The sequence below is a fragment of the Callospermophilus lateralis genome, unplaced genomic scaffold (assembly GCF_048772815.1).
Source record: "Callospermophilus lateralis isolate mCalLat2 unplaced genomic scaffold, mCalLat2.hap1 Scaffold_66, whole genome shotgun sequence".
NCBI lineage: Eukaryota > Metazoa > Chordata > Mammalia > Rodentia > Sciuridae > Callospermophilus > Callospermophilus lateralis.
In genome coordinates, this window is record NW_027514882.1 from 3,722,987 (window position 1) to 3,737,426 (window position 14,440).

A 14,440-nucleotide genomic window follows, 5' to 3' on the forward strand; every position below is an offset into this window, starting at 1 on the left:
ACTAATCAAGAGCCTGCATCCGAAGTGGAGCTGGTCATTGATACCACTCCCCACCCTCCTGGGCAGCTGGCTAACCAACTCTGGAGGAAGGTGGCTCCACAGGCCCTGCAGCTTGAGCTCCACACATTGGGACTAAGTGGCTGCTGGCCAGACTCCTGGCTCTTTCTGCTGGTGCTCTTGGTCCTGTTCCTCCCCTGGACCCATGTCAGTAGTCCTTGGCCTACAGAACAAGGAACTGCAGACCTGGGGATGGGATCCCTTCCTCCTAGCTCATGCAGTGGCCATATCTGACTGCAGTGCCCCAGTTCCTGTACTGGGGTTCTCCTTCCACAAATCTAGGGGCAGGCATGTTCCCTATTTCACAGATAAGAAACACGACTGAGGTTCAGTGATTTACCCAATGTCCAAACCCCAAGTCCAGGATCCATATGGTACCTAATAAAGCAACAGAGCCTGGGTATTTTCCAGATATGGGACAGGGAAAGACTGGACTTACCTTGCCAGCCTAGCTTGAGGATATACTCAACATAGGGTGGTGGGATCTCAATATAGCTTACAAGACCTTTGTGTGATGGAAGTGCTTCATATGAGCAGCTATAAGAGCCAAAATGAGGGCTCTCTGGGTTCGTGGGATTACGGACATTATGGGAATTCCCACCTGTTCTCTGCATGGCCTGCAGTGTGAAGGGTTCTGTGCTCCTGGGCAGGTAGTCATCTTCAGATGCATCATGATTCAGATGACCCACATCCACTCCTGCTGGCTGAAGAGAAGACAGTGAAGAAACAGCCTTTACTGACCAGAAGAAACAAGGAGGAGGTTAAAATCTGTATTCAAGTCAATATAGCCACCACTGTGTTGTGGAGCATGTGGAGACCAGGCAGGAAGACAAGTGGGAATGGGAATAGGGGAATTGTCTAAGTCTCTTTCAGCTTTCCTGGATCCAGTATCTGGGGTAAGTCTCCTGTAAAATGCTCCTAGTGGCTGGGTCCACCCAGCCCTGAGGTCCATTGGGCATGGACAGCCCTGGCTGCAGACTGCATGGGCTATGTGTGCCTCCAGCCTCACCATGCCCTGCCAGCCTCCCAGAGCTGATCAGGGAAATTATCATGTGGGCAGTCCTGTCCCTGAAAGGTGAGCTCTGGGCCATGGTGCATGCCCAGAAGCTTTCAGCACAGGTCACAAGCTGCAGTGGAGGTGAACAGCTCAGCTGCCTTCTCAGCCCTGGCCATACAAGCAGGAATTTCACAGTACTCAGTCCACCAATTGGCTTTTTGTCACCTTGGTACACATCTGAGCCTTCCACCTGACTCATCCTCTGCTGCACCATTCCTATTCTAGTTGAGACTCTGTGAATGAGGCTGTTGCAGGGAGTAGCACCACCCAGGCTTTCCTGTTCTGACCATCAGATGAGTCAAGATGCCAGTGCCTCAGTCCTTCCAGACTAGGGACTGTGCACTGACCAGGGCCCTGACTTGAGGTATGAGCCCAGACAGGATCCTTTGAGGGAGCTCCCAGCAGTGGGGATGTACTGACAGCTCTTGGGGTGTGGACTTACACCTGTCCAAACAGTCTGCAGAGACATTCAAAACCCACTCACCTGGTGAATGCTAGCTCCAAGGCTCCTGGACTCAGCAAAGGCTCTTGCTCTCTCCATGCCCCATAGGAAGGCTTGCGGGCCTCAGGGAAGGTATCTGTGACAGAGGAAATCAGACCAACGTGGCCCCAGCTGGTTCTGCATGGACCATCTCCATGCCCTTCAGTCACTCTGGGTCTTATTAGTCTTCCAGAGGACACAGGCTCTGATCCTCTAGCACATGATTCACCTCTGACACATCCTGCCACAGCACTGAGAGTTTGGAAGTCCCTCCTAAATACAGGGATTGCCCCAGTTGAAATCTACAGAGACCTCTTGATTTCTGCCTTCTCTCATTCACTTCCCCCTTTTACTCTAAAATCCTGCTTAACCAGCTTGACCAGCACAGTGGGCAACATCAGTTTGAGGCCTGTGCAGCCCCCACAAGCCATACTAAAAACATGGGCACAGGTTTATATATGTGTGTTTTATCTTCCCTGCTGGAGGTGAATTCTGGGGCAGGGGGGGTGGGCAGGAGCTTGTTTTCAAAAACCTCTGCCTTAGTTCCAGGCCAGGGGCATGAGCACGGAGCTCCAAACCAGATGAGTCATCTCTGCCTCTGAGGATGCTGAATATGTGTCCTAATCTCAGGCCTCATATGAAGGGGAGATGAAGCTCTGTCCTGCCCAACTCTCCTAAGCAGCAGGTTTGAAGAAAGAAGGCTGTGCACATTCGCAGGTTCTCAAGCGGAGTGCCAATGGGAGGACCCGATACTGTTCCTGCATCAAGAAGATGAGGAGCGCACAGACCTGGAATGCACACAGGGAAAACCAGTGGCAGTGGAAGGAAGAACCTCAAAGAGAAATTCAGACTTAACCATAGAGAGGTAAGTGTCTCAGAAATTACCCTTAATTTCTCATGTTGTTGTATGAGTACTTCTAGGTTTGGCTGCAATCTGGGCTGACGTAGATTTCCTTTTGAGTCTTTGGTTTGATTTATAAGTGAATGAAATGCTATGATTTGAGCCACAATGAAGCCTGTGACACACTGCACTGTGGTTAACCAGGAGGGCCTGTTTCCTTCAGTGAGCAGGAACTTCTCCTAGAAACAGCTGGGGTGGCATGGAAGGCCTACATCCCAAATGTCAGTGACCACAGGTGGATTAAAGTCTGCCTGGGGCCTGGGTGCTGAAGGCCAGCAAACTGTGAGTACCCTGTCCTTCCTCCCACTCCCCTGACCTAGCTGGGGTTGACACTGACCTTGTGGAAGGAAGCTGCTGTCCACTGCAGGGAAGTCTCTGTGTCTGGGTATGGTGGCAGCAAAAGACAATGATCTATCCTTCTTCCTGACCACAGGGTCCTGCGAAGGACAGCTCTGCTGAGGTGTTTCTACCTGGCATGTGTTGTGGGATTGGCATGGGGTAGCCATGACATTATTGCCTGAAGCAGCTGCTGCCATGGTGCTGTGGCGTCTATCCATCATGAATTTCTTAAGGATCTTGAAGGCTGAGAGTGGTGTGATTCTGAGTGCTGTGCAGCAGGATGAATCCTCCCTATGTCTCTCAGGACATGTGAGAATGCCTGTGGTCTGGCTGTTGGAGGTCAGGTACTGGGAGAAACTGCCATTGAGACATCTGAAGTCCAGGCTATGCCTCTGAGGCTTGGACTGGATACAGAGGTCTTGGACATGACCACAGATCCAGTTAACACAGTGCCCACTGCCCTGGGAAAGCTTCTGGCTGGCCATGTCACTACTCATTTGGAATGAAGTCCTTGAGTTTTGAGAGAAGCTGTCACTCCTGAAAGAGGAAGAAAGGAAGGTCAGAACTGACTCCAAAAAGGAATCAGGGGTTGTCAAAGCCCCATTCACCCCATTGGACTGGAGAAAGCTAGCTGAGGCCTGGCAGCTCTGAAGTCTACCTGGGACATGTATTGCTCATCTGTGACTTTCTCTCAACCTAGGGTACAACTGCAAACCCATGATTCAAAACATGTGGGATGTTTCTCCTGAATTGCACTCCAGTGCATCCACTAGCTGGACACTCAGCCAGTGTTTGCCTCACCATCCCATGAACCTTTGTTAAGCTGGGTCAGCCTACTTTGCATCTTAGCAGGTGTCTCTATGCCCCTCACACTTCCTGTTTGCTGACAGAGTGTCAGTCTTCACTGCACCCCCAAAGGATGTCCACATTCATCTCATACTGCCTACTTGCTCACTGTGGCTGTATTCCCTGCAAACCAGCAGGTCTAGACACACCACTCACACTGCCAGATTGCTCACTGTGGCTGTCTTCCCTGAATACCTGCAGGTTTAGATACCCCCTTCACACTGCTTGCTTGGTAGCTGTGGCTCAGTGTTCCCTGCACTCCAGCAAGTCTAGACACAAACCTCACAATGACTGCTTGGTCACTGTGTTTGTCTTCTCTGCACACCATGAGTTCTAGACCCACCCCTCACACTGCCTGCTTGCTCACTAACAGTCTTCTCTGCACCCCAGCAGGTCTATAAAGACCCCTCACACTGCCTGCTTCATCACTGTGGCTTTCTTCCCTGCACCCCAGCAGGTTTAGACACAACCCTCACACTGCCTACTTGGTCAATGAGGATCAGTCTTCTGTGCACCTCAGCAGGTTTAGACACACCTCACACACTGCCTGCTTGTTCAATGTGGCTGCCTTCCATGCACCCCAACAGGTCTCGACACCCCAGTCACACTGCCTGCTTGATCATGGTGGTTCAGTGTTCCCAGCACCACAACAGGTTTAGACACACCCATCAAACTGCCTGCTGGCTCACTGTGTCTGTCTTCCCTGCAACCAAGCAGGCCTAGACACACCCCTCACACTGCCTGCTTTCTCACTGTGGCTCAGTGTCCCATGCACCCCAGCAGATCTAGACACACCCTACACACTGCATACTTGCTCACTGTCACTGTCTTCCCTGAACCCCAGTAGGTCTAGACACATTCCTAACATTGCCTGTTTGCTCATTAAGTGTCAGTCTTCCTTGCAGCACCCCAGCAGGTCTAGACACACCCCTCATACTGCCTGCTTGCTCACTGTGGCTCTTTTTCCTGCACCACAGCAGGTCTAGACACATCCCTCACACTGCCTGCTTGCTAACTGTGGCTCAGTGTTCCCAGCACCACAGCAAGTCTAGACACATCCCACACACTGCCTGCTTGGTCACTGTGGGTCAGTCTTCCCTGCATCTCAGCAGGTTTAGACACAACCCTCACACTGCCTGCTTGCTCACTGTGGCTGTCTTCCCATCACCACAGTATGTTTAGACACATCCCTCACACTACCTTCTTGGTCACTGTGGCTCAGTCCTCCCTGCACCTCAGCAGGTTTAGACACACCCCTCACATTGCCTGCTTTCTCACTGTGGCTCAGTGTTCCCTGCACCCCAGCGGGTCTAGACATATCCCACACATTTCCTGCTTTGTCACTGTGGCTGTCTTCCCTGCACCCCAGAAGGTCTAGACGCACCTCCACACTGTCTGCTTGTGCACTGTGGCTGTCTTTCCTGCACCTCAGAATGTCTAGACACACCCCTCACACTGCCTGCTTGCTCACTGTGGCTGTCTTCTCTGCACCCCAACAGGTTTAGAAACCCCTCACACTGCCAGTTTGCTCACTAAGTGTCAGTCTTCCTGCACCCCATCAGGTCTAGACACGCCTGGTTGCTCACTGTGGCTTTCTTCCCTGCACCTATCAGGTCTAGACACACCCCTCATACTGCCCGCTTGCTCACTGTGGCTGTCTTCCCAGCACCCCAGCAGGTCTAGATACACCGCTCACATTGTCTGCCTGCACACTGTGCTTGTCTTCCCTGTACTCCAGCAGGTCTAGAAACACCCGTCACACTGCCTGCTTGCACACAGTGGCTCAGTATTCCCTGCACCCCACCAGGAGTAGACACCCCTCACACTGCCTGCTTGGTAAATGTGGCTGTCTTCCCTGAACCCCAGCAAGTCTAGACACATCCCTAAAATTGCCTGCTTGCTCACTGTGGCTGTCTTCCCAGCACCCCATCAGGTCTAGACACACCCCTCACACTGTCTGCTTGCACACTGTGCTTGTCTTCCCTGTACCCTAGCAGGTCTAGAAACACCCCTCACATTGCCTGCTTGCTCACTGTGGCTCAGTATTCCCTGCACCTCACCAGGAGTAGACACCCCTCATACTGCCTGCTTGGTAAATGTGGCTGTCTTCCCAGAACCCCAGCAGATCTAGACACATCCCTCCAATTGCCTGCTTGCTAACTGTGGCTCAGTGTTCCCTGTACCCCAGCAGGTCTAGACAAATCCCACACACCCTGCTTGCTCACTGTGGCTGTCTCCCTGCACCCCATCAGGTCTGGACACCCCCCTTATATTGCCTGCTTGCTCACTGTGGTTCAATGTTCCCTGCACCCCAGCAGGACTAGACACACCCCTCACACTGCCTGCTTGCTCACTGTGGCTGTCTTCCCTGCACCCCAGCAGGTCTAGACACACCTTCACACTACCTGATTGCTCACTGTGCATCAGCCTTCCCTGCACCCCAGCAGTTCTAGACACACCCCTCACACTTCCTGACACCCTTGCACTCCAGAAGGGTGTCCACACAACCTTCAAACTGCCTTCTTGTACTGAGTATCAGTCTTCCCTGCACCTCAGCAGGTTTAGACACAACTCTCACATTATCTAATTGCTGACTGTGGCTGTATTTCCTGCACCCCAACAGGTCTAGACACGCCCCTCACACTGACTGCTTTCTCACAAGCAGGCAGTGTGTGGGATGTGTCTAGACCCAGTAGGTCTAGACACACTGTCTTCTTGCTCACTGTGCATCATCCTTCTCCTCACCCCAACAGGTTTAGAAACACCCCTCACACTGTCATCTTTGCACTCCAGAAGGGTGTCCACACAACCCTCACACTGCAAGATTGCTCACTGTGGATCACTCTTTCCTGCACCATAGCAGGTTTCCCCTAGCCACTCACACTACCTGGTTGCTCTGTTAGACCACATGGAGGAGACACGTTGGAAGGCAAATATTGAGAGGTTGAAAGCAACCTGATATGGTGTCAGAGAGCATCCAGCAAGCACTGCCAACTCTAAGTGTTCACAGGATCCAGCTCACAGGCTAGAATTCAGTACACTAGAAGATGTCTGAACCAAGCCACAGATCTGTTTTCTATCATGAGTTACAGTCTATGAAGAGGCATTCAGAGGGATAAATACCTCTCCATAAAATGTAAAAATCTAAAGCAAAGTTTCCCATTTGGGAACTGTATTTAGGTTAGAAAAGATGTGTATCACTGTTTTTATAAACTCAAGAGGTAAAGAAGAACAAATACACAAGACTCTGTCAGGCTCCACATTATCCAGTCCTTCTCCTGGGCAGCACCCTCTGGGAACCTTGTTTCTTCCCCTACATAATTTATTCTGCTTCACAAGAATTTTGTTTCAATATGGGTTTGGGGAACTGGAATATAAGATTCTGATTTCCAGGTCTCTTTTTTCATTCTTTTTTTTTTTTAAATATTTATTTTTTAGTTATCGGCGGACACAACATCTTTGTTTGTATGTGGTGCTGAGAATCGAACCCGGGCCGCACGCATGCCAGGTGAGCGCGCTACCACTTGAGCCACATCCCCAGCCCCATCTTTTTTCATTCTTTATGTTAGGATTCTTAATAGAATTTTGTTTGTGTGAAAGAAAGTCAATATTCACAATAGCATCTCTCAGGTTTTGGAGGCCTCAAGGGTCTTGATGCACCTGAGATCTCAGAAACATACCAAGGTACAGCTGTTTCTAGAGGGCCAGGGCCTCTCAGGCCTACCCAAAGAATATCTGCCTAGTGGAAACTCCTCAGTTCTCAGGTCACATAGAGAAGTAGCCACCAGTGTGTAAGAAGACAGGCAGGCGTGTAGGCCAGTGCTGTCTTCTGTCAATATGAGCCCTTGATGGTTGGAAGCTCCACTTCTGTTCCCAGGCTTCACTGGCCTCCCTAGGCCTCTGCATTCCTTATGTCCCAGGCACACATCAACATCTGTGTGTGATTATGATAGTCAACCTTATTTTGTGTTTTTCACAGTTTACTTTTTAATATTGTTTTTAGTTGTAGGTGGACACATTACCATTACTTTTATTTACTTATTTTTAGGTAGTGCTGGGGATCGAATCCAATCCTTCACCCATGCTAGGTGAGCATTTGACCACTTAGCCACAACAGCAGCCCTTCAAAGGTTATTTTTTATAAAGAAGTTAAAGTAATTCAGAAGGAGAAAGAATTAAGAACAAAAATAATGTTGATTGCCCATCAGAATCAACTGGGGACAGGAGGCTGTAGAATGGAACTCTTTTCATGCCAAAAGAAAATTAGTTTTGAAATTTGAAGCCAATAGAGTCTCTCATAAAATGAAGATCCCCAAGCTGAAGCATGGTGGTCTTACTTGTAAACCCAGCATTCAGGTGGCTTAGGCATGAGGATTGCAAGCTCAATGCAGCCTCAGCAATATAGTGAGACTGTCTCAAAATTTATACAGAAGGGGTGTCCTATATGCATACATGATTATATAACCAATGTAATCATACATCATATACAATCAGAAGAATGAGAAGTTCTTTTAAATATATATATATTTCAAAATACATTCTACTATAATGTATAACTAAGAAGAACAAATAAAAAATGATAAAAGAGGAGCTTGGTATAACTCAAGCTCCTTTAGATTCAATTGCCAGAACTGAAAAAATGAACATGACATGAATTTACATGAGATAAATGGACAATGTGTCACAGGGGCCTCATGTGGCTGCAGAAGGTGAGGGAGCCAAGAAGAAAGGAAACCAGAGGAAGCCTCACTCAATAATTTATAAATTTTGCTTTCTATACATGTTTTAATCCATTAAGTCCCCTAGATTTTCAGTCTTGTGAATATTTCAATGAAATGAACACAGGTGCATTACAATCACATGCTAGTTATATATACCTTTTATATGTATTTTCCAAATACATGGAAAAAGAATATATATATATATATTTTCAAATGCTGCCACCATTCTCCTATTACTTTTATCAATAGAAGAGAACTCTAAGAATACAGCGTTTATTTCAAAGTGACCATCAATGATGCATATGTTGCTCACTTTTCATAGGTGTCCTGTATGCAAAACAATGGGTTAAATGAATTGCAGGACTTAGAGGAGGTGGGCTCTCTCCATCTTATGTCATGAACACTCCTGGGGCTGCCTTTCCTTCTGGTCCCCTGCTTCTGCCTGAAAAGTACCCTGATCATGCCCTCAAGGCAGATCTCCTGGAATCTCTCTCACCTCTCTTTCTCCTCAGAATATCTTTGTTTTTAAGAGTCCTCTCACAGAACAGACTTTGGGGGGTTTCTCCATCTTTCCATTAATCTCAGGAGTGTTTTCCTTTCTCATGTGGAGTGCTGTTAAACAGGGCTTTAGAGTGAGCATCTGACAACTGGAGTCTGGTTGGCCTCTGACCCTTCCTTTAAGAACTATTTTCATATCACTGCATCTCTGTATCTTGGGAAAGTCTGCATTCTGTCCTGAATGCTGTGTTTGGCATGCTGTGTGGACTCTGGGTTGTCATAATTCTTTGGAGAATGGACATTTTTCTTTCTGCAGGAGAGTGTCTGGTATCTGTCTCGCCTGGGTGTGTCAGTTAATCTTTGTCCCAGACTTTGCTGTATGGCTTGGTAATGGACTCTGGGCGCTGTTTTGCTCTTAAAGAGCAGAATCAGAGAAAAATCACGATCATGTCAAGAACAAGACTCTGCATGGTTATGCTAGAGCATAAGGAAGGCAGCAACAGGAGACAGAGCCCAGGGTAGCATAAACAGGAACATCCATATGGCAGGCAGGGGCCAGCCTCCTGCTGCTCCTACACATGTAGCTTGTTTTAGGTCACACTGCACTCTTCATGGGTCTTCCCTTGTGACACATGGTTCACCACCTGAACTCTCACCACAGGTTGTGTCATTTCACTCAAAGAGGAGGTGACTATATTTAGTGGCTATCATGCATGTAGGTGTGTCCCTTGCCATCTGCAATCTGCCTCCTGCCATCGGGGATGATTCCTCACTAGGTTCTGGAGAAGGATGAATCATAGCCCAACTTTAAAGATTGGGCATCCTGGTGTCTCTACTGTTCACACAGTTTTGAAAACCGAGATAACTTCCCAACCAACCATCTACTTGTGTGTTATCTTAACTCTATATCCTAGAAGACTCTCTTTTTAATGTCTAGTTTGCTAGTGCATCTGATAACCCTGAAAGACTGAGTCCTTGGGCCCAGCAATGCTGCCCCCAGCTGTGTGTAGGTGCAGGTCCTCTGCCACACTCCTTCTATGGCATGGACCATATGTCTATCATTCATCTATCATCTGTCCTGAGTTCCAATCTTCCCAGAGCTGTAACAGTAACATAAAATCCATAATACCAGGTAGAAAGTTTCAATTTCTCTGAAAGATTATCAAAACTGGCTAGAGTAGGGGCCACACCAGTATTCCAAGCTACTGAAGGAGTTGGGGAAGGAAGATCTCAAATTGAAGGCCAGCCTGAGCAACTGTGTGATGCCCTCTCTCCTAAATAAAAATTTAAAAAGTCTTGGGGTGTGGCTCAGCAGTAGAATGCTCACATAGCATGCACAAGACCTTGGGTTTGTTCACTATTCTCTCAAAAAATCTGGCTAGGGTAATCCATAGAGGAGGTGAATTCCAGCTGGAAAGATTAACAGGTTTACAGGGAAGCAGACACAGAGAGGGCCCTGACTTCCTGCTCCATCAGGGACACTGGCACATCTGCCCTATGACCCAGAGCAGGATCTCAAGAGTGAGTAGTGCAGTTCCAACATTGTGTTGGCATTTCTGCACTAGGTGTGATCTGCAGCAAGCTTAACAGTGATGTCTGTCACTCCCAGGAAGGTGGGTCTCAGGACCCCCAACTGCCTGCATCAAAAGGAGCATCCCACAAATCCTCAGGGGCATGACATGAACATTAGTTTCAAGGCATAAATATTAAGTACCTTGTATAGAAATGTGATTTTAAAACCTGGAACTCTCCACTCCTTGGCGATTAATGGGAGGGGATACAGCCTGAGAACAGCAGGACGCAGGACTGATCTGTCATGGACTACTTAATGGTCCTGGGAAAGCCTTACATTAGCTCTTCCCATTCTGAAGATGAGGTCAAGGAGTTGACAAAGTGAACAAAATTGCAGACAATGACAGAACCTGAATCTGGACCTCACCATGACTGAGCAGAAGCCCCAGTGACCCTCTACACAGGACCAGGGAGCTGCCTAGTATAGGGGCCCTGACTTGCTGGCCCTCTCATCCTGGACTTAGCCCCCCTCTCCATGAGTGCTGGAGGTTGAGCTGTGGACCATCAGAAGAAAGGTGCAGGGTTCTTCCGGGGGATCAGGTACCATAAGATGGGGTCTAAGCTGAATTCAGTGGTGTGTGTGCGTAATCCAGTTACTCAAGGTTCTGACACAGAGGACTTCAAATCCTAGGTCAGGCTTAGCAACAGTGAGTCCCTGTCTCAAAACAAATTAGTAAAATGACGACAAATATAAGGTATAGCCCCTACTCTGGCAGCCAGCATCCCCAACCTGAGACCATGCTGCAATGGAACCTGCCCTGCCCTGGACACTGCTGTCTGTGAAATGTGATCAAGGCCCAGGGTTTGGTGGCTCAAGAAAGATTGTGTATGAAAACATTCCCACAGATGACATGAAGTGAGCCACCTCAATCTGCCTTAATCTTTGTAACATAAATTAAATATTTCTAGGTCAACTAATAAGAAGCATGACTTGAGATCTGCTGGCTCTGGGAGCAAACCAGAACTAGCTTTGACAGAGCCAAGCAGCTCCATAGATTTTATTGCTCAAACTATGGGAATAAAATTAAATATAAATGTGTGCAGGCTATAGGCACAGTGCCTGTGAGAGGCAGCTGGGGCTGGAAAACAGAGGACTATTCCTGGCGGGGAGTCCATGCAGGTGGAACAAGCCACCTGAGGCACCAAGTGCTCTAAGTGTGGCTGTTATCATTGAGGCTCAAGATTTTATTTTATAGCATGTTATGTCATTTTATGTTATGTTATTTGTTGATACCAGGGAGAGCACCCAGGGGTGCTTAAACATAGATTTACATTCCCCAGCCATTTGTTTATGTTTTAAGACATTATTTCACTAAATTGCTCAATGCCTTGTCAAGTTGCTAAGTCTAGCTTCAACTCACCCTCCTCCTACCTCAGCCTCCTAAGCCTCTGGGAAGAAAGATATAAGCCATTCTGCCTGGACAGACTCTAGACTGTCAATTTCATTAAATTTAAATATTTTCAATCTAAACAGCACTTGTGGATAGCAGTCACTACAAGAAATGGCACAGCTCTAAGCAGAAGCAAGATAGGACTGGTTCCTACCAGCATAGGGCAAGGCAGCCAGGTTTTGTTTACAGTTCTGAAACTCCAGACCCTGATGTGTTTGTAATTCTTGACAAAAGGACATTTTCAGGGACCCAATCATCACTTGCTACTGCCAAGGAACTGTGAAGGTTAATTTAGATCACATTCTGTTGTGTGCTTAACTGAAAAGAGGTCTTCTCTCTGGGCTTTATAATTGCAAAGCAGGAGCACAGGAGCACAGGGTTGGTGTGGTCACTGGGCATGTTTGTTCCAGCTTATGCAGGGGCACAGGGGCACCTGGCCTTTGTGGTCATAGGACCAAACATGTCATATCTTATAGCTCTAAGGCAGGCGCACAGGAGCACCTGGCCTGGTGTGTTCACAGGACCCTGCCTGTCGCATCTTACAGCTCTAAAGAAGGGACACAGGAGCCCTTGGTCTGGTGTGGTCACAGGACCATGCTTGCCCAATCTTATAGCTCTAAAGAAGGCATGCAGGAGCCCTTGGGCTGGTGTGGTCCTGGGACCATGCTTGTCCTGTTACACCTCTACAGCAAGGGCACAGGATCCCCTAAGGTGGTATGGTCACAGGACCATGCTTGTCCCGTCTTACTGCTATAAAGCAGGGACACAGGAGCCCTTGGACTGGTATGATCATGGGATCATGTTTGTCCCATCTTGCAGCTATGAAGAAGGCACACAGGAGCCCCTGGATGATATGGTCACAGGACCATGCTTATCCCATCTTACAGCTATAAAGCAGGGACACAGGAGCCCCTGGACGGGTGTAGTCATGAGATCATGCTTGTCTCATGTTACAGCTATAAATCAGGGGCCAAGGTGCTCCTAAGGTAGTGTGGTCACAGAACCATGCTTGTCCCATGTTACAGCCCTAAGGCAGGGACACAGGAGCCCCTGACAATCATCCCCACCTTGCACTCCATGGGCCATGGCTCATACACTGGTCCAAGTGGAGGTACTGGTGGAAGACTCCTGTGGGGCTCTGGAGGCCCATCTGGGCTGTCCTTCCTCCCCCACAGAGGAGCTGCATGTGATCAGCGTAGGCTTCCTGCAGTGTGCCAGGGTGGAGTGTCTATTTTCTTGGAGGTGCTGCTGACATGAGCAGTTCAGCTGAGGTTTTGATGGAATGGAGTGCTGACTGGCTGAGGAATCATTTGTCAGGGAGTCTGTGGATAAAAAGTAAGGACAGGTGGGGCCAAGCACAGTGGCACACCCCTGTAATCCAGTGACTTTGGAGTCTGAGACAGGAGGAGCAAGATTTCAAAGTCAGCCTCAGAAACCTATAGGTGCTAAGCAGTTCAGTGAGACCCTGTATATAAATAAAATACAAAATAGGACTGGGGATATGAGTCAGTGGTAGAGTGCCCCTGGGTTCAATCCCCAGTACCAAAAAAAAAATAAATAAATAAGGACAGTTGAAAAGGTGGCCATGTCCTAAAGTGGGTCCTCAGAAGGACAGATATTAAGAATCATGGTGACACCAAGGCACACCTTTGCACCTTACATATTCCTGCCCTCCATGCAAGCATGATAATTCTTTGGTCATGTATCTCTTTCTGCTCTGAAGTAGCCCCAAGGTGTGTGGTCAGCCTTAGGCAGGGAGGACTCCCATATTGATACCAGCTATGCTTAATAAGCCTCCTCAACCAGGTCACAGAATGTACCCTGCTGTGTATGTGATCTAGGTCCCTCCTGCCTATCCCTGCAATACCCCAGGGACAGAAAAGCACTCTCCAAAACAATTCCAGAAACAAACCCCACATGTGATATAGAATCTTCATATTTGTTATGGTAACTGTTTCTCCTTTGTGAGCATCATTCCCAGACTCTTTACAAAGGGAAGAGCTGTCGGAAAATTGTTTCCTGCTACCTGAACTCAAACTGTGTCCCTCCCAATCTCATCTTGATCCTTCAGGCTTTATCTTGGGTGTTTTTTGTGGGTTATGTGAGCAACTGGAAAATGGCAAAAAAAATAAAAATGCAGGGTTGGCTCAAAGGCTTAAAAAGAGATGACTGAGTGAGGAGGAACATCTTCTTGTCTTAGCACTAAAGAGGCTAAGGTGGAAGGAAGGCTGAAGTCCAGAAGCTCAGGCCAGCCTAGGTAAAACCTGAAGAGACCATCTCAAAAATAGAATTGACAAATTGTTTAATTTTTTTTAAGATGTTGATGGGCCTTTAGTCTATATATTTATTTATGTGAAGTGCTAAGAATTGAACCCAGGGCCTCACACATGCTAGGCAAGTGCTCTACCACTGAGCTATAACTCCAGCCCCAAGACAAAAGTTTTGTGAACAAAAAAGATCCCAAATGCCGCAAAAAATCTTTTCAGTGAAACAAGTGTTGTGGTGGGTCCTTGTGTATCCCTTAAGAAATGAATGATACCAGGGTGTGTCTGCTGGGACCTTGCAGGAAGTGTCTCA

General features: G+C 47.9%; 1 protein-coding gene across 2 annotated transcripts in view; it reads left to right on the forward strand.

The window, feature by feature from the left end:
- Window positions 1-14,440, forward strand: part of LOC143387505 (3',5'-cyclic-AMP phosphodiesterase 4D-like) — a 200,365-nt gene that overhangs the window by 123,529 nt on the left and 62,396 nt on the right. The window lies entirely within an intron of this gene.